Genomic DNA, 21,326 nt, shown 5'->3' with positions numbered 1-21,326 from the left:
GATGAAAGTTAAAAAATAGTGAAGCTTTTGGCAACATTTCTCTGCATTCTTATGTAAGTATTTTATTTCATTTATTGTTAAAACTAAAAAAAAACCTAAAACAACCTAAAAATATAGGAATGTATTATAGAAATTTAATGAAAACATAAAACAAACAATAATTTTTGTTATTGATCGTACATGCGAAACCGACAAGCGGGAATAATATTTCGTCCCTATGCATTTACTGCCGAAGGGGATAAAATCATTACAGCTGAAAGCTGTTTCATCTTACATTGACAAAATCGTATGCCCTACTGCCCTATTTCCACGCAGAATTCATCAGCGCGTTAACTGCAAAATGCTCTAAAAGATTTTGCATTTTCAAAAAGCAACTTTAGTCGAAGATTTACTATGACATTTATTAAAATATATATTTATATTAAATCTTAACCAGCCAACTTGAATAAAAATTCACATAAAAAGTAAACTTATGACCTTGTCCTACCACAACTTCCCATAAACTAACATCTGGTAAATATGTAAATAAGTTTGTATTTACTAATAACCGTAATTAAGATCCACACACGTAGTACATGCATAGTATGGTCTCCACGATACAGGCTGCTAAAATGATTAAAGCAAGCTTGACTTAACTTATTGCTTAACGTTATTTCCCGATAGTTTGCTTCGAAGTACACAAAAAAGTAAAAAATTAATTATTTAATGATAATAATAGTGCGACAGTGCGAGCGAATAAAGGAAAAAAAATGCCGAAGCGTTTGCATTGAGCCGCGGTGACGTCAGACTAACGGGACGGAACAGAGCAGGGATGCGGGAATAGAGCAGTGGCGCTCCGAGCTCTATTGTGTCCCATTTTTTAACTACGCTAGCGCCGATCGATGCTCCCCTCCGGTTATGCTTTGGAATCCCTCAACGTATACATCGTGTACGGGGTTTTATTCGTAAGTTTTTATTTATCCATTCAAAAATTTTGCAGGTTTTCATGTTACGCAAAATTGTCATACAAAATGACATAAAAGTTATGTTAATAAGAAAGCCAAATATAAGTAAATGAAGTTTAACGTCAAGTGAGGGTGGACATCTTTTTTTTTTATTTATTTAATCTAGTGTCCCTACCTGAGCAATAAATAGCAACCATACGAAAATTAACAAATTTACTATTCAATAAGAGTTAAATTAATACTGCGATAATCTGTACCAACGTAAAAAATACATTTTTCTTTAGGTTTATTTTCAAGCAAAGTCTATGCCAACAAGTTAACCACCATTCAACAGCTTAAAAATGTGATAGCAAGGCATTATGGTGAGATTACAGCCTAACTAAGCCTAACCTAACCTAACTAAGAAGTTTATTTTGGAAGTAAAGTGAATAGTTAATAAGGAAGATGTTTCTTTAAAGAAAGTCTTTTATTAATAGTATTTATTTAGTTATAGTAGAAATGGCGAAAAAACACTTTATAATATCATAAAAATTTGTCACTTACTTTGACACAAAACAATACTACTATTCCCCTTCAATAAAATATGAAACATTTTTTAAAATAAAATGTGATAAAATACTTTATAAAGAGTTTTAAGTTCAATATTCATGCAGATAACGCATATTAAAAAAAAAAGCAACAACATCGCAACGCCGCTCGATCGCATTGTAGATTCAACCGACAAGGAATCTTACCAGTGAGGTCATCAAAAAATATTTACATGATAATATTTACTAATAATAGATTATGCTTTAAATTATAAACAATATTACCGTTTATAAACTCTTTATGCATTTTTTAACATACTTCATCAGCTTCTGCTTGCAATGTTGTCATTCCAAATTTTTTAGAAGCGATTTTAGGAATAAGAATATTAGTGATTTGTTTTTGCTTTGAAGATGTTATTTTTGCGCTTAGAATAAGATATATCTATTCCTACTTGTTATTTTTCTTCCAAAATAAATAAAATTAATCCAATAAGTTAAATTAATATTAAAATCCTTAACCCGCCATGTGGCGTCTGACAGACTACTCAATAAATTTAATTGACTGTATTTCTTAAAACGAAGCGCCCTCAAAACTTGTCACCCCACCTAATCCTTCTACTATTGGTCCATTATATATCGCCTGACTGGCATTGTTTTATGCCCTTGTGCAAATAAACTATTTCGGTCAGTTAATTCAGCGTAGTCTCTTAGACACCACATGTTCGTTTGTGTTAGAAACATCGTGTGATCTGATATGGCCGGTCCGTCGAAAAGAATTCGTTTTGAGAATAATAAGTTTGAAGAAACTGTTCTATAGTGGTATAGTGAAGTTGATAGTGATGCGAGTGATGTTGACAGTGCGCCAGAAGATGAAGTTATTGAATCTGAACACGACACGACTTCTAACTTTTCTGAAGAAGACTGTAATGAAAGTGATAGTGATGAAGACAAAAATACTGCTGATTCTGAAGTTATAGAAGGAGAAAAGAAATATTTTTACGGAAAAAAACGTTTCAGGTGGTGCACTAGTGAGATAATTCACACAACATAGTCATGAAGGTTCCAACTGTAAAAGGAAGAGCTCGTGACCTAGGTAACGCAAGTCCTACCTCGGTATGGAACCTATTTTTCTCCGACGATATTTTAGAACAGATAATTTTATGAACAAATCACAAACTGTTCCAAATACGTTCAAACTACAAGGATAAAAACAGTATCAGCCATGTAAGAGATTTAGATAAAATCGAATTGAAAGCTTTCCTAGGTTTGTTGATTTACACATCGGTATTCAAATCGAACCATGAAAATATAAAAACAATTTTTGCTACCGATGGATCGGGCAGACAGATATTCCAGGCAGTAATGAGCCAAAATAGATTTGCAATTCTATTAGCTGCTCTGAGATTTGATAACCCTGAAACAAGAATTTATCATAAGGAAGAAGACCCAACAGCAGCAATTTTTGAAATTTTTACGAAGTTCATTAAAAACTGTCAAGACTTTTATGGTATGGGAGAATCAATGACAATTGTTGAGATACTCGTTAGTTTTAGGGGGAGAACTCATTTCAAAATGTACATGCCTGCCAAACCCTGTATGCAAGCTTATGTGTCTCACTGATGCTAGGACGAGTTATCTTTGTAATCCTTATATTTACTGTGGGAAAGGATCCGATGGATTTGGACTAAGTTCAGAAGAACAGAAGTTTTCTAAACCGACCCAGGCTGTTATACGCCTCGCTAAACCTTTTTTGGGAGCAATCGGAATATAACAGCTAATAATTGGTTTACCTCCATGGAGCTTATAGATGTTTTGCTCAAAAATAAACTTACCTACGACGGAACAGTTGCGATATTCTTCCGTATACTTGACATTTCTGTAATAAATTCGTATATTTTAAGTTGGATTATATAATATACTACTTTTTCAACAAAGTTGTCCAAAAATATTACAATATTTTCACTTTTTTTGTATAAGCCGAATTTAAAATTTTTTAGAGTAAATGTTGTGTTTAAGTTTATTACTATTACTATAATTGCATTAAATATCATTATTTTTAGTAGAAGTAAGCTCATTTGTCACTACAAAATTCCAAAAATAAAGTAAAAAAAACGAGTCATTTTGTTTATTTTTGATAAGTAGTCTGTTAGACGACACATGGCTGTTTATGCAAAAAATTCTCACATGGTGGGTTAAGGGTTAATATATGTGTTAATATATAGCTAAAAATTTCTACTTTTGAAAAGGTGTGTAAACTTGACAACAGGGAATCGGTGAATATGTTTGTAAACATAACACGCCCCTTGCTCCTGAGCACATGTTGAACTTAAACAAAGTTGTTGCTTATTAATTCTAGTCTTTCAATGTTTTAAGGGATTTAAAAAGTAAGTACAAAGGTCAAAGTAACAATTAAAAGAAACTAGAACTATAAATATTTTTTTTAAACTTACCAGCACTTAGTTTTGATCAATTAAGAAATAATTTAAAGCATGAATACTAGAATTGCGCAGAAGGTAATCTAGTAATTTCTGATAATTCATAACATTAGTTAATCTTATACATAATGGATTAAGGTAAAAGGGTTCCTGCAGAGATCCAACTTCAACCCCTTTCGACAAACATGCACCATAGTATCCGCTTTAGGTTCAAAGTAATGTCCAGTTTTAATAATGTGATTACCGAAAAAAGAAGAAGTATTAGTAATAAACCTCATTAACCTATTTGCCATTAATATAATATGTTCTTTCACACGTGGTTTAATTCTTCTCCCGCTATGACTTTGATCACAGTCAGGATGGGAACATTTTAGTCTGTAAACTCCAGATTATTTCTATTTCTAGCTATCTGATAAATTGGGTCAAGTTGTTTCTAAATGTTATTTGAAGAAAGAGAAATGTGAAAAATTCTGTGTACCAATGAATTAAACGCAGCAAAGTTTTGGTTGGTAGCATGGTTGGATGAAAAGTGAATTACATCATTTAAAAGTACATCATTTGCTGTAGATTAGTTTTTATCGATAAATCAAAAAAGGGTTATAAACCTCCATTTTATTTTTCATATGTAAACTTAATAAAGCTGTGAACTATAGAGTGAACCTATAGCCAGGCCGGACTCCTGAACATAAAACTTTTTGTTTTATTTAATTTGGCAGAAATGTTGTCTTAAAACAATGTTTAATAAGGCACAAATTTTTATAATAATATGGTTAGGTAAATTGAAATTAAAAAAAAAAAATTCTCGGGATAAATAATCTTCAGGAGGAATGCTAGGAAAAAGATTAAAAACATCAAATGAAATGAGGAAAGAGTTAAGAGGTATTGTCGTACTAGATATAAATGTGCTTCAACAACACGAATGCCTAAAGAATCATTTGGTATCAAACTACATCTCTATCTATAAAAATGAAAATCTGTTTATTTCGTCAGAGGTATCTAAGCCTGGTACCATCTGCAATGGTGCGAAACTATTGCACCGATTATCGCAGAAACTACATGCATAAAAAAAGTGGAGGTAAATGATAAATTCATAAGCCAAGCAGGTAATCCGTCTTAGGCTGTTAGACAGTAGAAAGGTATACAGTCTTTTAACAATAACGTTCAAGAGATAATATCCAATAAAATAATTATTTGTCACTTCAATAAAACATTTGTGAATGCTCTAACCACATTAAAACAATCACTGCCCCCGCCTTCTAATGACCTTTTGCTATATTTGACTGGAAATCGTGGTTCTGGCTTTGCTTTTAATGAAGTTACCTTTAATCAAGTACATTAAGTGATTGATGCTACGAATAATAGTCAAAGTGAAGATCCATATGACTTTAACATAAGGGTCATTAAAACCATAAAAAATTTAATTATTGTTCCCTTGTCTAACTTGGTTATTACAAAGGGTACTTTTCCTAATTGTCTCAAAATCGCAAAAGTGATAAAAATACCTAAGGAAGGTTCGAAGTCGGTCCCTAATAACTATCGTCCAATTTCTCTGGTCCCAATTTTTGCTAAAATTCTAGAAACTCTGTTGAACGACGAAATGTCGAACTACTTTGAGAGTAATCTTCTGTTGCTGTAAAAAAAATTCAGCAGTCAGGGACCTGTGTGATTAAATTCTAGACGATTTTGTAAAAGGTGTGTACTCTCAGGCCACTTTTTACGACCTGTCGAAGGCTTTCGATTGTGTATAGCATGGTATACTTCTTAAGAAGCTCGCTTACTATGGGTTAGATGATCTGAGCATTAACCTGCTCAGTCTTACTTCACTAACAAACCATTTTGGATGGTAGAACTCAGAGTTTATGGTTAATACATGATGTACCACAGGAATCGGTTCTTGGGCGTATTTTATTCCTGGTGTATATCAATGATTTACCCAGCTGTCATCTTTAGTCAGTATTTTATCTATATGCTGATGACAAGATCTTTTATGATTGACAGTAGTCTATCTAGGCTCAGTTTCTGCTTGTACACTGAAAAGCGCTTATTTTGGATATTTCCAGAGAGTGGAAATAATGAGTGGAAAATGACCTACTGTTTATTTAACTGGGGCCATTCTGCTCATTCTTTTAAAATATTTGCGTTTCAACGAAGAAGCGTGAAGGTAATGCTGGTCTGGGATACAGAGAATGCTGCAGGTTGGAATTCAAGAGTCTGGGTATTCTTACATTACCGTGTGCCTATATTTTGCAATGCTTACTATAAGTCAGGGGCAACGTTCGTGGGCTTATGACTCATGCTGATATTCATTCTCACCAAATTAGAAACCCCAGATCCTTGGTGCAGCCGTATCGAAGACTCTGCAGATCCCATAACGGTACATCTAATTATGGGATACAGTTTTTAAATGTGTTGCCTGTCTCTGTTGAGGAACTGTCCCTTGCTGTATTTAAGATCAATAGAGACTACCTAATTGAGCATGCCTTTTACTCTCTTGAGGAATAACTCCGGTCCGATTTTACTAATATGTAGGCTAATTGGTCTTTACCTTGTGTTCTATGCTTTTATTGGTTTTACTTTGTGAATATTGTGTTATTTTATATGTGAATATTTGTTTTTTATTGTGTTAATAATAAGTTTTATTGTTTTTTTTAGGATAATGCTTTTTGTGTATTTTCTTTTTTTTTGACATGTATAAGAGTAATTTTTACTTGGTAATACTAATAGATGAAATAAATACTGCTTGACGCAAGGTCAGAAGCACGTGACTTCGCCTGTAGCATGTGTACTAACTACGTCCAATGTTGTGCATATACAACACCCAAAGTCGGTCAGCTTGGACGCGATCGATGAGAGTATCGAACTTGTATACATATATGACGGAGGACATATATTAGGCAATAAAAACATAACATAAAATAGAATGTTGGCACAGATAATTTCATTTTGAAATATTAGTGTTGTCATATAGTATTTGTATTTATGGTGTAATTTTCTTTGAAAAGTTTTTATATGATAAATACATACTGTAGCATTTAGGTATATGTATATTATTGTTTGTGTTTGTTATTATTATTTATTATTATTATGTTTATTATTTGGAATGCGAACGGAGCCGCAGATTAAGACTATTTTCTCTTAAAAGCAATTCTAAATTGAAAAGCTGTGGAATGGCTCTACTTTACGCCAAAAGAAATTGGATCCGACAGGAGATAAGAAGCCATTATAGCAGCTTTTAACACTATTAATTGAAAATTGACATATATTTATTTTTTAGTAACAAACAACTTGCACATTGAATTCGAGTCCCTTACTACATGCCTAGATAAATATGTTAAGCGTGAGGGTAAGAAACATTGAATTATTTTAGACAAAAAAACTAAGAACCACAAAGTTAAACAAAAGTCTAATAATAGAGAAATTCTACCTACCCGCGCCACATAAATTCCATACTCGATTTATCAACGTAAGCGACTTAAATTTAACATCCGTCATTCCGATAGACTTGCAGTACACACTTTAGATGAGTATAAGAGAGTGTTAAAAAAAAAATTTTAGAAAATCCTAAATTTGCTCATTATCACAATCCAATAGTTAGATAAAACACAAATTTTAAAAGCTTAAAACACAAATTCTTACAAATTTTTTTTTTTATTTTACCGACTAAAGCCGACTTTGCATTGAGCTTAGGACTAAATTTACCTATTATAAAAAAGTTTATGAACTTCTCGATCTAAATGATTTTTAAGTGTTATCCAACAACCTAACTTCTAGATATGTCTAATTTATAAGGCGAGTTGTCTCGTTAGACCTTTAGTTTCGTATAGAGACTCGCTTGCTTCGAAACGGTCATCATCCAACCATTTTGCCACAATTAACTAAATTTTCTAATCCATACAAGGTGTCAATTTGAAAATCATAATAGGGGTTATCTCAAAACGAGTTAACCCTATTATCTCGAAACAATTTTTATGTAGAAATCACTTTGCCTCTTTCAATCCCCTACCCCCCAGAACTCCCTCTTGAAAATCTTAAATGGCAATAGGGGTTGAGTAATACCTTATTTGAAAGAACTTCTTATTATTTACATTTTGGCAACTTGAAAATGTGAGTGCTGCGTTGTCAAGTTAGGGTTATTTAGACATTGGAAATTACTTATTATTAGACATTATTCCTGTAAGAAAAAAAATGAAAAAATTAAATTCTTTTGGTCTTGAAGGAGAAACATTTATATTTTTTTCTTTTTTATTTATTTTCCTGAGCAACAGAATTCGTCTCAATACAGTTTAATAATTTGATCCGAAATTTAACATATTGTTTAGTGAACTCTCCGATCACTTAATGTCACTGGGTATTTAAATCACTTAAAATTGATTGCGAAAATCTAGATGTTATTGTTGGTAACTTTGACTAGTAACGCGCTTAGGCATAGAATTGAAATGATTTTTGTTTATGGCAAACAAGAAAGATGCGCAAGAAGAACGGCAGAAGTTTTTAATAACGAAAATCCTAATTTTAATGTCAAAGATACATTTTGGACTTAATAGCAAAATTTACTGAAACGGTTTCAGTTGGAAACAAAAAAGGGCAAATCGGCGTGTTTTAAACGAAAATGCTCAAGTAGAGAACATTCGTTGCAGAACCCACCAATTCTCTCCGTACGGTAGCACTTCTTTTTTTTTAATTCTTTATTTGTATAACTTTAAATTTACATCACTATTTTATTTAATTCTCTAAACAGTGCTTTAAGCTCTGGCCTCGAGAATAGTAACTTAAGAAATATACAGTGTTGGATTGTTATACATTTTCTACTATACACCTAAATACATTTTAATTTTTTTTTAAAACAACGTATAAACTTGGATTTCCTTAATGTTTTTAGGAACTTTATTATATGTGTCACTAGCTTGTGCGATTGGATTGCGTAAACCTATGTTTGTCCTTACGGTAAAATTATGGATATTACCTTAAGCCCTAGTTATATGAATGAATTGAGTGTACAATATTTACATTAGATTTTTGTTGTTTAGTAAGAATTTTTTTAATTAGTTTAATTTGTTCTAGTTCTAATATTGTATTGAGTTTTGGGATCCCCCCTTGTTCATATAAAGCTTCGGTATTAGTAAACCTATTATAGTTATACCTACTATATAATACTTTTAGAATTTTATTTTGTGTTATTTGGATAGTATTAAAATTTGTTTTTGCACATGTCCCCCATATCGGCAGTAGATATCTGAGGTGAGATAAAAAGAAGGCATTGTAGATATTATTTTTGGTTTTTGCACTTAGGTAATTTCTACACCTGTAGAGTACAGGAATCATTGCTGTGAGCTTGTTGGAAATATACGTAGTGTGTTCAGACCAATTTAATTGATTATCAATAATTAAACCTAAAGATTTTATACTTTTTACTTCATCAATTTCTAAATGATTAATTTGTATATTCAGGTCTGAAATGTGTTTATTTTTTTGTTTAAATGTCATAAATTTCGTCTTCTCTATATTTATTTTTAATTTATTATAAAGCAACAAGTCAAAATAAGTTATTAAATCTCTATTGATTTCTCTAACCAACGATTCCTCTTCCTCCCCAGTGTACACTAAAACCGTGTCGTCAGCAAAAGCACAATAACAGGTTCTGAGGTTTGCACGTCTTAGGCTTAGCACATAAATTGAGTATAGCAGTGGCCCAAGCACAGAGCCCTGGGGCACTCCATACTCAGTGCAAAGAACTGAACTCTGGATACCATTAACTTCCACATATTGCCTTCTTCCCGTTAAGTACGACGTAATTAAATTTTTCATATTGTTCTTAAAGCCCAAGTTGTCTAATTTACGTAAAAGTATATTGATGCTGACCACGTCAAATGCCTTTTGCAGGTCCACAAATACTGCAACCACAATAAGTTTTTTATCCATAGCTGCCGATATGTGGTCCATAAAATCCGTGAGTGCGCTGAGTGTGCTACTATTTTTAACAAAACCATACTGAAACCGATCAAATCCGACATGTTTTTTAATAAAATCTATCATTATTTTCTTTATTACAGTTTCTACAATTTTTGAGAATACACCTATGACAGTTATTGGTCTGTAGTTGTTCATTAAATCTTTTTTGCCGGTTTTGAAGATTGGGGTAAGGGTAACCCTACTTAATTTAAGTTCCTCAGGAAAAATGCCGTTTGTTAAAATATTATTTATTAAAACTGTTAAGCAGTGTAAAATATGGTTCTTTAAATTTTGTACATCTCGAACTGTCACACCAGCTTGCCCTGGGGCAGAATTTATTTTTAGCTCAGTTGTGATTTTGCGAACTTCTTGCTCGCTTGCTAACTCTAAATCTAAAGTTGTTTGGCAAACTACATCATTGAAAATTTCATATCTCGGTCTAGTACGACTCTCACCCTCGAGCTTTTTTACAATATTTTTCCCTACGTCTACAAAATGGCTGTTTAAGTTATTTACAATATCTGTTAAGTTTTTTATTTCATTAGCGCCTATTTTTAATTTTTCTATAATTACCCTAGACTCGATCTTCTCCCTTTATTAAACTATTTACAAATTGCCACTTTTTTTTTGAATTATTTCCTGTTTTTTCCCACTTTCCTTTAAAACACCTGTTTTTTAAATTTTTTATTTTATTATTTACCCTATTTTTTAACAATCTAAAATTATTTTCTATATTTTCGCCATGTGTTTTTTTTATTTTATTTTTGTATAAAGTATCCTTTTGTTTGATCATTTCCAATATTTCCCCGTTTATCCACTCATTATTACCCCTTATTTTAATTATTTTGGAAAACTTACATCTATTTTTACAAGATTTTATTAAAGCAGTTAAATCATGAAACGATGTAATATTTTGATTAACTATTCTCAGATGTTCACCAAAGACTGATTAAATTTTTTTTGCTCCAGTACTTTAACTTCTTTTGATAATTTAGGTTTGTATTTTTTTACGTTCTCTTTAATATAAAATGACAGAAGCCGATGATCTGATAATGATATGTCTCTAACATTAATGGGCCCACATTCCCCAACGCTATGACTGGATATAACATGATCTATAATGGTTTTTGAGTGGGGCGTTACTCGCGTAGCCATGACTTCACTAACCTGATTAACTATTTTAAAGTTGTTAAATATAACCAAATTCTTATTATTAGTAGTAAGATTAGAGCCATTATCTAATAAATTTATATTAATATCTCCTATAACTATATATTTCTTAGGGCATTTTTTAAGATAGTCGTCAAAAAACTTCAGAAAATCGTTACCTGGATATGATGGTGGTTTGTATATTGCACTTAACTTTATTTTATTTTCTCCCATCATCACACCCAACCAATTCACTGTCTCACTTTTGTCTGACTTTTCTATGTTTTCAATTTTAATATTATTTTTCACGTACACTGAGACATCGCCTCCCCTGCCCTCTCTCACTACATGCACAGCTTGATAGTCTTTAATATTGTAAGAGTAGAGCAGTTTCTGTTTCCTCCAACCACGTTTTCACTAGCACTAAAACATCACAGTCCTGATCAATAACAAAACATTTTATCTCATCCAGTTTTTTTCTAAAACTTTGTATATTCATGTATGCAATTTTAATAACATCATGAGGCCCTTCTAGTTTTTTAGTTGTTCCATATTTTGCACCAATTACCTTACTGTTATCATCCTTTCGAAGTAAGACATTACCGTTTCCAATCAAACAGTACTTAAATCCCTTCTCCTTTTGGCAATTTCTAGCCGCCTTTGTTAATTTAAGATTAGTTTTGGTAAGGTCATGGGATATAAATATTTTTTGATTTTCACGAAAGTTTAGTTCTTTCGTAGTAAGTGTAATTTTTTTTTTGATTTAAGCATCTGTTCTTTCGTTTTTTCCTGTTCAAATTGCACTTTTATAGGTCTATTTTTGTTTGACTCTTCCCCTATCCTAAAAGCACAAAATTTCGCTTCCCCTTGTACATCCAATTTTTTTGCTATTATGTTTATAACTTCAGTTAAGTTTTCATTAGGTTTGTACGGTACACCCTGGATTATTAAGTTATTCTTCAGGCTAAGCTGTTCTTGTTTATTTAACTGAGCTTTTATTTGTTTTGTATCTTATTTGTTTGTTTTGTATTTTATTTCTAACTGTAATATCACATGAAACTGTACAAAAAGCATTAAAGTTACATAAATATCATCCGTAGAAGATGCAAATTTGATAGGAACGTCATGAGGGCGATTTTAATAGGAGAATAGACACGGAAAGAACACGGGTGAAATTTTGGTAACCAACATTTGCTTCAGTGATGGGGACATTCATCCCCTAAACGACTAAATCAATAAACAGAATTGTCGATACTGGAGAGACGACAATCCCCACATTTTTAGTGAGAGTGCTACACAGTGGCCACAAAAAATTAATGATTGGGTCGACATTCTCGGAAATGCTGTTATAGGACCCTTATTATTAAAGAAAACTTAACTGGAGAGCCCAACTTACACTCTACTTAAAGATGTAATTGATTCTATAATAACAACTGAACTGGAAACATTGTGCAAGAGAACGAACTATACTTTCAGCAAGATGGAGCTTCGCTGCATTATTTTCAACCAGTGCGAGAGTGGTTGAATAACAGATTCCCTAACCAATGGATTGATACCAGGGGATCGATAAAATGATCTGCGAGACTGCTCACCAGATTTAACGCCGTAAGATCTTTTTTCATAGGGCATATAAAAACGGTTGCTTACAAAACTCAAGCCTGATAATATTGATGATTGAAAAGGAATAATTACAGAGGTATGTAGGGCTCTTCAGAAGTGGTATTTCAAAATGTTCGGAAAAAAATTGAGAATAGACTTAATTTTTGTTTGAAGAACAATAGAGAACACTTTGAACCCTTCATAAACTAAATGTGTTAATAAAATAAATGTTAAGTGTGCTTTTGTAAAGACCATTATTAAAACAACTTATTCAGTTCTAATTGTAACGACGATGGAAAAGTTCAATAAAAATAATATTAGCCTTAAAAAATTTTTTTGAATAAATCATCTTAGCTTTAGCGTAATTAAAACACAAGAATAATAGCTAATAATAAGCAATTTACAATGTGTAAAAATAACTTCTTAACGCAGCACTCACATTTAAAAAGTAAGGTGCCAAAATGTAGAGAATAAAAAGTTCTTTCAAATGAGGTCACATCACTCAACCCTTATTGCCATTTAAGATTTTCGAGAGGGAGGTTCTGGGGGGAAAGGGGGTTAAAAGAGGTAAAGTGATTTCTACATACACATTGTTTTCCCTCGATAATAAAATTGACGTGCCCTAGCGATTTTATAAAAACCTAACCCGTTTCGAGATAAATTTTAGGAAGATAATAAAGTGTGAGAATAAATTTTAAAAGTTTTAGGAAGTTAATGAAAATTGAAATTATGCATAAAGTATTTTTTATTGAGGCATGTGTCCTTCTGACCTTTGACTCAATTTAGTCGCGTTAGTAAAGTTAGTAATAATGTTAATAATAGAATAGCGCTTGAGAGCTCATTTTTTTTAATCTGATATTTTGGAAAAAAAATTATTATAAAATTGGTATATCAATTATTATGTTGTTCAAATGTAGGGTTTCTTATGTACTTTTTTTGATTTTTTTAATATTTTTCCTTGAATTTTAACGGGAGCATATTACGACTTTTTTAAGTGTTTGTATCAGTTTTCCCTCCCCAAAATTTTTTTGGCTAATACTCGTTTCTTCAACTGTGGCTTTTCTGTTTATTAATAGTAATCCGATGACATAAATATTATCATTTACTAATGAATTTTTTTTATCAAATATTTCATTGAAATATTTATAACGCCTTTCCTTTCTATTGTGGAGTTATATTATTAAATATAATTCGAAACATGGAAGAAAAATTTAGTTTCTCTTAGGAATTGACCAGTTCCCACAAAACATCTCATTTGATTTAGAACTTTGGTAATTCACACGAATGAAATAAATAATATTATGGAGGGACTGTTTATGACCCACGAAAAATGACCAAAAGACAGCAATAGAAAAGAGACAGGTAAGCGGTAAAAAAAAGAACCCAATTTCACAAAAAATCCATTTTTTAATTAAAAAAATAATTTAGTGATAGAGTTAATTTATATTTTCAAATTAACAGGTGCTGATTTAGGCATGATATCGATATTTAAAGATAAACTACAAAGCAGTCGTCATAACGCCTGAGGGGAAATAAGTTTTTCTTTGAACTTAAATAAATATTTATTAAGATTATTTTTTATTTTAAACCCATTACCTTCTTTCTTGATAAAAGTTTTTAGTATTCATTTTATATCCTAGATTCTTAAATTTGAAATACGTGGTATTTAATTTTATGAAAATGCAGATTCGCAGAAAGACTCATACTATATAAATATAAATTATCAATAGAATGATTAACAGATTGGTACTTTTTCCCGCTATTTTGAGAAATACGTTTAACCGTTAATCCGTCAATCATGTTGTTTAAACTATGAACTATTTACCTTTTTTAGAGAGTTATATTCTATATTGTATTGGTTTAATGATATTTTACTATATGCCAAAATTTAAGGAATACTATTTCCGGGAGAAATGAAAATATCACGGTTCCTAGACTGAAATAGTAAGGTCACCTCATTGACTAACAATTTTCTGTTAGTCAATGAGTCTGACTGTCTCTTCTTTCAAAGAGAAATGGTTCAGTGTTAAATAAGGTTTTAGCGATTTACAGTGCATCCGTAAAGTAACGGATAAATTCAGAAAAAATTAAATAGACCGTTTATGAAAAAAATGCTCGAATCCTTCGATTTTAATGTTTGGTTTAAGGTTTTTCTACGTGGAAATTAAATATATAGGGCGACTCAAAAAAAAGATATGACGCCATCAATGTTTTTTAAATAAAAGCCACCATTTTCAGAATCAGAAAAAAAGCATTTTTTTGCAAAGGATATGATATAAATGAATAGTAGTTACACAAGCAATTTTAAATGAAAAATAATGATAAAATGTAAAATTAAAGAAATACCTATCTAAATTAAATGCTTGAATTGAGCATCGTTAACAACCTGACAATAACCAAGGCTAAATTAAATTTTTTGAACGTTGTCAACGACATCTGGAGTAATACAGGGTGTCCATTTATAAACTGACACATTTAACGTTTTCAACCAATTTTTTTTTTATGGTAAACACAAGCACAAGAGGAAAGTCCTATGTCACTCTCTTCTGTATAGAATCTAGCAGCTTTAAACTATGCTTGGGTGCAGAGCTCCAGACGTGCGAGCAGTACTCGAGGGAAGGGCGTATTTGAGCCTTATAAAGAGTCAGCAGCTGTTCTGGTGTATACAGTTTTTTTCGTTTTAAAAAGCACTTCGAGTTTTTTGGAAGCTGCCCTGGCGATCTCTGCAATGTGGTCACGCCAGGACACACTGTTGGTGACTTTGACTCCTAGAAGATGTAAAGATGATTTTATTGGCAATGTTTTCCCTGCCATAACCAGCTCCGGGCCACCAAGGTTAGTCTTCATCGTAAATACTGCAGCCTGCGTTTTTTTAGCGTTAAAATTGACCAGATTGTTATCGCCCCACTCCAAGATTGCTCTAATATCGTTGTTGGTTGAAGCTACTTGTTGCTGCCTAAGATTCTGAGAAGTTGCGGCTGTCGTTGGTTTGGCGGACTTAAATGTGGAAATAAGTGTGCTATCATCCGCAAAGCTGTAGATTGGATTGACAGTGGTTCCTAGCAAATCGTTGATATATATCAAGAAAAGGGTGGGGGATAGAATGCATCCTTGAGGGACTCCAGCGTTAATGTTAAATTTGTCGGAGAGGTGTCCATCGACGGCTACTTGGATTGTTCGTTGTTCAAGAAGACTTTGGATCCAATTCAATAATGAGTTTTGTATGCCGATTGAGGAGAGCTTGGTTAGTAGTCCCTCATGCCACACTCTGTCAAATGCCTTGGAAATGTCAAGAGCGACTGAGCGGGACTCGCCGTGCTTCTCCATGGCCTCCGTCCACAAGTGTGTGACGTAAGCCAGAAGATCGCCGGTGGATCTAAGCTTTCGGAAGCCGTATTGATGATCGCTGATTAGTCCAGATGATTCCAGATATCTTAACAGTTGTTGGTTGACTGCTTTCTCCATAATCTTCGATATTACTGGAACTAGTGCAATCGGGCGGTAATTGGACGGCATCGTCTTCTTTCCCTTTTTGGGTACAGCTTGCACTTGAGCAGTTTTCCGGCTTGTTGGAAATGAGCCCTGCTTATACGATGCCGTGAACAGTCTACGTAAGGGAGGAGTCAATTCGTCTGCACAACGTTTTAGTACTAGGGCTGGAATTCCATCGGGTCCAGAAGCTTTGTTGGTGTCTACGCTTTTAAGAATTTTATTTATAATTCGTTGGGGAAACGAAATTTCTCCCATCGATGAATTCACTCTTGGCAAACATGGCGATGTTTTGCCTTGAGAGTGCAGAGTAGAATTGGAAGCGAAGAGTTTACCCAGTAAATTGGCTTTTTCCCTTGCTGTTACCGCGATAGAACCATTATCTGCTGTTAGGGGTAGCAAGGCCGACTTAGCAAATCCTTGACTAACGGCTTTCGATACCGACCAAAAAGATCTTGTTCCATTTGGGCAGTTTAGCAGTTTGTTTTTGATCCTGTTGTTGTGACTCTCTTTGCATTCATCAATAATTTGCTTGCAGCTATTTCTGGAGGTTAAAAAGTTCCTCCAATTTTCGGTGGAAGGATGTTGACGCCATTTGCGATATGCTGCGTTTTTAGTCTTTACTGCCTTTTTGCAATTCAGGTTGATTCAACCATTGCTTGTTGTTTGATCTGCATTTAGTAGAAAAAGGGATATAAGCTTCCATTCCTGCCAAGATCGTCTCTGTAATTTGGTTTGCACATTCTAAGATGTTATTGGTTCTAAAGCAGACTTCTTTCCAAATTACACCGCGAATGCTACAAAACGCCTTCGGCAACTTATTTCTCCGTCTACATTTGTGTTCCGAGCAAAATGGGGGTCATATTCAGCAGCTAATTTATTAGTTAAAAATTAAAATTAATTTCTTCAATTGTTTGTTGTTAAAATTTTTGTAAATAGTTGTAATTTAATACATAGAACAAATACTTTTTATAGACATGGCAATAGCGCAAATTATTTAATTATGATCATGCTAAAGCGATACATAGGCAATTAGCAGAAAATATTCATCAATCATCGAATATGTATTCTAGTAAAATTTTCAAAAAGGTATCATTTACAAAAATTGGCTCTGTAAAAAAATAATGAATTTAAGATAATTTATACATTTTCGGAAAGGGGATTTAACAGGATTTCATGTGAAATTAAAAAGTACAGGGTGTTACGTTTAAAATTTTTGAGAAATCGGCCTTTGAAAATCATCAATTTTTTTCCTCCTATTTCAGTTACATTTTGAAACTTGGCAACACTGTCAAAAAAAACTTATGAAGTTCTGTGAAAACCGCACATTGTTGTCATTTTTCGTTCTCGACTTATTAGTAGTTAAAATGTATCAGGTTATAGATGGAAACACTGTATTTCTAATTTCCTGGCATATTTGTTCTTTTACATCTTCTAAACTCGTTGGTTTAGTGATATACGCTTTACATTTTAAGTATCTCCATAAAAAGTAATTGAGGGGAGCTAAATCTGGCGATCTGGGTGGCCATTCAATGAACCCTCTTTATCTAGATAATTGCGAACGGGTAAAGCATAGTGTGGCTCCCACTTGCTGAAAAAAGAAATCACGTTGGTGCATGTCGGGTTCTTCTAAATCCGGATACAAAGTTATCAGAGCGGGGTTAAGATCATTTTGAAGAAAGTCGAAATACCTCTCACCAGTGAGAGTGTCATAAAAAAGTAAGGTCGTAAAACTCTTCCTCCCATTATAAGTCACCACAACGTGGTGCCGGTACGGTGTTGTATATGAGATTCTGTGAACCAATGAGGGTTTTCGGTCGTCCAGTATTGACAATTCGGTCTGTTCACATGGCCGTTTAGAGTAAATGCAAAGTTTACAGAATAGAATACAAGTTAGGTCACTCCGGTCGGCGTTCAAAATCCACCCCGCAGTTCTCCGTCTGCCCGGTGCTCCAGGTCTGGTGCACATTTATTTATCGATGTATACGTCCAGTGCAACGATATATTAAAATGGTCACCCGTCAAAACACCAGCATTCCACCTGCCAAACAATGTCATCCACCTTCTATTTACATTGTTTGAGAAGTAAAATGCTGGTGTTTTGACGGGTGACCATTCTAATATATCGTTGCACTGGACTTTAAGTGTGGATTTTATTGATTGTGTGGAGAATAAAATGTCTAATCGAAATATTTGTTCAGTGGATGGTTGTGAAAGTCGAATAACAGATCAGATATCGTTTTTCAGGTGCCCTAAAGATGAAGGAAGGTATGTACCAATTATAGATTGTATTAAATAAGTTTTAATTATGAAAATGGAGTTTTAATTATCTTTATATTACTTTAACCCAACCTTCTATTTAATCATTTACAAGGGATTATTATAAGTAAATGAATATTGCAAATATAATAACTAACATTTAAAATAACTCGTATAAAAAAAATAATAAAAGATTATAATATATTATGCAGTCTTAAATGAAACAAAAATTTTAGGTGTCAAGCTTGGAAAAATGCCCTAGGATTTATAGCTTCCCATAGATACGCGAATAATACTCCAATGCAATGTTATAACTGTATTAGAATTTGTAGTTTACATTTTAATGATGACAGTTTTACAACTTGCTCGAAAACCCGAATCCATTCGTATGCTATCCCATCAATTAAAGAACCTACCCAAAAAGGTATGTTTTTTTTATAAATTCAAACCTAATTAAATTATTTTTTATTGATTTTAAATTAAAATAATATAGGACATATTGTAGACGATACCCATTTTCCTAAAGCCAGTGTGGATGCCATCAGACAGAACCCTTCAAAGTAAATAAGCCAAAGCAGTCGTTACTACAAGATATTTATTTAAATCAAAATACCTATAATAAACTAATACGTATAAATAGTCGTTATGTTTTTGTTACATACCAAAATAAAAATATTGCGCCTTAAAAATTCATCATAGATTTGATTATAAACGGCATAAATTAGTTAAGTTTTTCATATAAATTGAATATATAATCTAAAGTAGCAAAATTAGTTGCAGGAACCCAAACGTCAGTAAAACTTTTAGCAGATACGCCAAGAAAAGTTTTACTTAAGGAGACAATAAAAACACTAGAAAAAAACTATTACTACCCACACTTGCAAAAAAAGCCTTGAAACAGAAATTACCATGGATGACGTTCTGAAATTTTTGAAATCAAATTTTTCTGAAGAAACATACAATCTGTTAAAAAGTCAAATGTTATTGCTGAATAAGGACTCAAAAAGACGCAGGTATACCAATGAATTTAAACAGTTTGCTCTAAGCGTGTTTTTTCTGGGTACAAAAGCTTACAAAAAAATGTCCACACTTTATCCTCTACCATCAAGATCTGTATTAAACCGGTTTACGCAACAATGGGTAATAAATCCAGGTTTTAACGAGTTTGTTTTTAAAGTAATTGAATGTAGTTAATTGTAAAAATACATCTGCACCTTCTATTGTATCAGATCAGGGTACTAATTTTCAAAAACTAGCAAAAAGTTCTTAAGAGGTTTTTGCGTCAGGATATTTAGATAATGAAGAGCTATACTCTATTTCAGAAGTGTGTAGAGCAATAAAACCACATTAGGTATGCAAAAGTGGTACCTGGTGATCCACCAATATTTTATGCCACTACCTTAGTTGGGTATTAGTTTCAATGTAAAATTCTTTCTTTTCGTTGATTGCAGGTAGTGCCACCCGGTTTTGGGTCAATTTATGAGTTTTGCCCATTGTTACCCACTGATAAACATTGAAAACGGTTCGCCAAAGGCGTGCAACTGGGACTTGTTTTTTACCTTATAATTAATGTACTTAAATGCTATTTTATTTTAGAAAGTTACTTTTGTTTAAATGGAATAATATATTTTTTTCACAAATTTATTGAACATAATATGTAGAGTAAAACAGTTGAAAATGTCACTTTTGGATCTGGCACTTTTTGAACAGTGTATAACAATTTTAAATTATAATAGATTGTAGTCTTCTTCGTCATCTGACGAACTGTCATCACCTCTTGACATTATAATTAGGGATCGACTGTCTGATCGATGAGGTTGTCAAGATCCCACATTTTGTCCTCTTGCTTAATTACATGCTGGACTGCTTTTCGCCAATTCTCTGGTGTCGCTTCCGTAATGGCTTGATCAAACAGTAGCTTAACATCTTTCATTTTAAAAGTCGTGTTTTGTCTTGCTACAAATCCTTTTACCTGCGCCCATATCAGTTCTATAGGATTTAGTTCGCAATGATATGGCGGTAAGCGCAGTACAGTTATATTATATTTTTCGGCTATATCTTCCACGGCGTATTTCATGAAACGAGTTTTGTGTAAGTTTGCTATTGCCAGCAGTTCTTTTTTTATCAAATTTACTTCAAACGCAATACCTTTTGCAGTCAGCCAATCGATAATTTCTTGCTTTCTCCAACTTGAAGTTGGCGTCTTCTCTATTCGCCGTGAATGATAGCTTGCGTTATCCATAACCACCACCGAATTAGCCGGAAGAAATTTTATCATTTCACCAAAATAGTCCTCGAAAACGTCTGAGTTCATGTCTTCATGGTAATCTCCTGGGCGAGTCGACTCAAAGGTTAGCAGACCTTCTTTTAAAAATCCCTCTTCGCTTCCAATATGTGTGATTATAAGTCTTTTTCCTTTTCCCGAAGGTATTTTAATACCCGTAGACAGGCCTTCTATGAAAGCTTGGCGAGCACTGGTTATATTTTTGTCTTGCCACATTTTTTGGACTATATAACCTTCGTTAATCCACGTCTCATCAAGATAAAAAACTTTCTTTTGCTCCCTGCGGTACTGCTTGACACTTCTCAAGTATTGTCGTCTCCAACAAACAATTTCGTCGCTCTCCAGTAAAAGTGCTTTGCGGTTATGCTTTTCCCAGGCAAAATCCATATTTTTTTAAGTTTTCCATAAAAGTTTTCTACTTATCAACGGAATACTGTCATCTCGGCCAAGCTCCATTAAAATTTTGTCTAGGGTGGGTATTTCCTTTTATAAATAAAAAGAGTGAACTTTTCTTCGAATTATACATTTAGCATTTTCATTTGTAGGTCGTCCTGGCTTTTGCTTGGGAGATTCCACTTGACCTGCTACTTTTCTTTCCCGCAACAATTTGAAAATGGTGGACTTTCCAATTCCACTCATTCGAGAACATTTTTCAACAATTTTTTGCACAGTAAAACTAGGGTAATCGTGT

The 21,326-nt window shown here is 33.0% G+C and overlaps 1 protein-coding gene across 7 annotated transcripts in view; it reads right to left on the bottom strand.

Moving 5' to 3' along the window:
* The window catches only part of LOC126745640 (protein still life, isoforms C/SIF type 2), a 252,589-nt gene that overhangs the window by 149,363 nt on the left and 81,900 nt on the right, over positions 1–21,326 (bottom strand). The window contains exon 1 of one of the 7 annotated variants that reach the window (XM_050453575.1): positions 478–777. The exons of the other annotated variants lie outside the window; for them this stretch is intronic. The gene's annotated coding sequence lies outside the window, so the exon portion shown is untranslated. Of the gene's footprint in view, positions 1–477; positions 778–21,326 lie in introns of those variants that run through there. 7 annotated transcript variants of the gene reach the window in all.

This window comes from Anthonomus grandis, chromosome 16 (genome assembly GCF_022605725.1).
Source record: "Anthonomus grandis grandis chromosome 16, icAntGran1.3, whole genome shotgun sequence".
NCBI classification, from domain to species: Eukaryota; Metazoa; Arthropoda; class Insecta; order Coleoptera; family Curculionidae; genus Anthonomus; species Anthonomus grandis.
This window is presented reverse-complemented; position numbering and strand designations above follow the sequence as displayed.